This window comes from Hordeum vulgare, chromosome 4H (assembly GCF_904849725.1).
Source record: "Hordeum vulgare subsp. vulgare chromosome 4H, MorexV3_pseudomolecules_assembly, whole genome shotgun sequence".
Classification (NCBI taxonomy): Eukaryota; Viridiplantae; Streptophyta; class Magnoliopsida; order Poales; family Poaceae; genus Hordeum; species Hordeum vulgare.
Window position 1 is genome coordinate 603,056,492 of NC_058521.1, and position 3,482 is coordinate 603,059,973.

The window sequence follows — 3,482 nt, forward strand, 5'->3', positions numbered from 1 at the left end:
TATTTGTCTTTCTAAAGTATATAGACATAATTTAGAGTTTAAGTTCACTCATTTTGCTCCGTATGTAGTCCATAGTTGAATCTCTAAAAAGACAAATATTTAGGAACGAAGGGTGTACTAATGATGTGACATGCATCCTATGACCAAAAGAACATGCAGAATAGAAGCATGGTGGTGAGTGGAACTAGGAAAGGCAGCAAGGGAGCGTGTACCTATACAAGGGGGATGCTGCCATGCAACAATCCCTTGGCTCACTCATGGTCTGCTGCACCGAGTGGATACTCTGACCGTTTGAATGCAACGAACTTTCAGAATTTAATGTATCCGTCAAGCACTTCTCAAGGCGGAGTTCCTGGTCAATCACCTCAATTGAAGGCATCGTCGATGAGAGTGTCAGCTCCATCTTCAGTTGCCTCTGTCCCTGCTGCATCCTCACCTTCTAATTTGATTGTGATGAAGAACAATGGTCTCCATCAACAACAAGGAAAAGCTCTGCAGGCTCTCCCCATCCCAAATCACCAGTCACAAAGCATGAGTTCGTCGAAGATTGGGCACTCCCTTACTAATCTTTCTACTGGAGGAGGAGGGGACCTATCTCGATCTTCAAATGCTCCTGTTGCTTCTGGTTCGCCATCTAATTCAGTCTCCAAAAGTACTGGTGGTAGCCCACCTGCATCTGGAAGTGCGAAGGGTGGCCAGCCAGTTGTCCAATTGTCATCGCCTCAACAACATGCAGCCAAGAACTCTCCTTCGACTTCTGGATCCAAGTCAGCCTCCACAAATCACTACAGCAGTATGCCTATGCCATCTATCCTTGGTCAGCAGCCAAACATGGCTCACTCTGGCGGTAAGTAGCAGTCGCATGGACCCTCATTGAAGCTACATCAACCATTCTCGCAAGGCCACTTCTTCAACTCCAATGCGTTCGCACCACCACAAGGTCCGCCTCAGCATGTAAATGCTGGAGTTGGTGCTGTCCTCTACCAAAAGCGCTCGACTGACAAGACGCGGCAGCAACAACAGCAGAATGTTGTATCTGGTTCGTCTGCTATGCTCTCTCTTGGTTCCATGTCAATGTCCACAGCTGCGATTCCAGCTAATGTAGGGAAGGCAGCTGGCAGTAACATGAAGGCCAATCTTCATCCAGCTGCTGGTGACTACCCTGACTAACATGGTCAATACAATAGTCATTTACAAAATATTTTGGGGATGGATGCCAAACAGTACAGAGGCATAACAACTCATCTGCTTAAAACTGGATTAAACAAAGGGAATTTGTACAAACAGGATGGGTTGTGCCTGATTTTTACAAGATATAGCGGACATCGATCACCTCGGTTCACGGGGCCGTAGCTACCAATCCTCCGGTGTTCTGTAATCCTGCACGGGATGCAAAACTGCCGCTTAGACTCCTCATCCATGCCCTGAGTATCCATTTCCCCATTCTATACTATACATGCTTCATAACCAACATTGGGGCATTTACTAAAAAAGATTATGCAGCAAAGAATGGTAGTAGAAAACAGCGTAGGGATTGTACGTAGTATACATAAAAAAAGAAAGCAAGGATAGAGATAAGATGTACAACTGAAGATGAACAAAAAAGGAGTTGCTGCAGGTAGCTGTCCATGGACAGGTTCAATATTTGCAACTGAACATCGAAAGAGAAGGTTTCAGGGGTGGTGGAATTCACCTGGGCCTCGATGGCATGCCACAGGCTGCTGGCAGCAGAGCAAGCAACGCGGGCGCGATGGCGATGTGCGGGGACCCGAGGACCGTGGATGCCCGACTTCCTGCTGCTTCCCAGCGCTCGAGTGTAGGGGGTGAAGCTAATGACACCACTATCTCTATAAGAAAAAAAGAAAAGAAAAGAAAAAAAAACAGCCTTAAAACATGCAAAAGAGTGTCATCATGATGTGCAAGGAGTTGGGTACTGATATGACAAGGGGGCAAGGGGGCAGAGTAATTTGGTAGTAAAAATTGATTCCAGAATCATGATTGCCAATGAGCATCAATATCAGACTTCTACTGCTGAACATGGGGAGGTGACCAATATCTTGATTTCTATTAGCAAGTACTCTGTATGAAGCAAACTGGATGCGATAAACAAGCATTAGATTGTTAATCATTTTAAAACCTAAACAAAACTACACTGGCACGCCTGCAAATGAAAGCATGTTCAGTGATAGTGAACATGCATATATAAATAAAATGACAGTAGCATGCAAATGAAACTATGCTTGGTGGTGGTAGTAGTACCGGGTGATCCTGTTGTCGGTGCATACTGAACTCACTGGCAAAGAGCTGGGAATAGATATGCCTTTTCCTATGTTTACAGACCTGGACATCAGCATTCTCCATGTTGACACGAAGCAAATACTGGGCATTGAACACCAGTCGACGGTCCAACACACTGGTATCATCTATGCGATGGCTCAGAATTGAAGATACACATAGTTTCGACTCCATAGTTTATAGAACAATAAGCCATATGTTCTGGTAAGGGTTATGAAAAGAGAGAGGGAGAGGTTCTAAAGAAAAGTTTCAGACAACACCTACCGCTTCTCCTCCTGAGAATGCTGCGAAGGCTACAGAGAGGCAACAAAAATACACCACTATTGCTCCACTTCACCGGAAGAGTAGCATACTCATGAAGCCCCATAGAATAAATTACCCAGAAGATGCATATTTTAAGCATGTACATAAGCCATTACAACAAGCTGGTAATAGATCGAGAGGAAAACTAAGCAAATGCCAAGAACCGATGGGTTTGTTCGCTTTGCTGAGCCCAAAAATATAATCTTGAACCAACCAGGACGGGAACAGGTCCCGGACCCTTTCAACGCCTGACATCAGCTTGCAAACCCTAACCAGCAGCCCACCCTAAGCCGCCAAGGGAAGCAGAACAGAGCAAATCGCCAACTACATCCGACGCCACGAACAGACGGGCGCCGATTCGGCGTCGAATCCCAAGAACCCGCCGCTACGCGCCCCCGCCGGGGGGCGACGGGATTGCTTGCGCGCAAGGGACGCGGGGATGAGATTCCGCGAGGGGAGGCGGGGGAGGGGGGACGGCGAGCGCGCGTACCTTCTCCTCGCTGCGCGAATCCATGGAGATCGCCATGGCTGGCTGCAGAGCGGGGGAGGAGCGGCCGGGCAAGGGCAGGGCGGGTTTGGAATTGGGGCTTATCCGGATCGCGGATTTTGTAGGTTTACAGGCTCAACGGTCGAAGGAGGGGAGGCGGCGAGGTCAGAGGTCCGGGGGGAGGGCCATCGGGGAGGGAGAGGAGGGTCGGCGGGGAGGGAGAGGACGTCCGGCGTGCTGCGGGGCGCGGCGGTGGTGGAGAGGCGGAGAGGGTGGCCGACGGGGAGGGAGAGGGGTGCGGGGGCGGGCGGCTGCGGGCGGTGCGGGGGTGGGCATATCGTTTTTCTCTGTACGTGGAGGTGGAGCACGGTCAGCCTAACTGTAATTGGTAAATGCA

General features: G+C 49.2%; 1 pseudogene; it reads left to right on the forward strand.

The window, feature by feature from the left end:
• The first annotated feature begins 225 nt into the window (after nt 1–225).
• On the forward strand, nt 226–1,170 carry LOC123450910 (annotated as a pseudogene).
• The last annotated feature ends 2,312 nt before the right edge of the window (nt 1,171–3,482 follow it).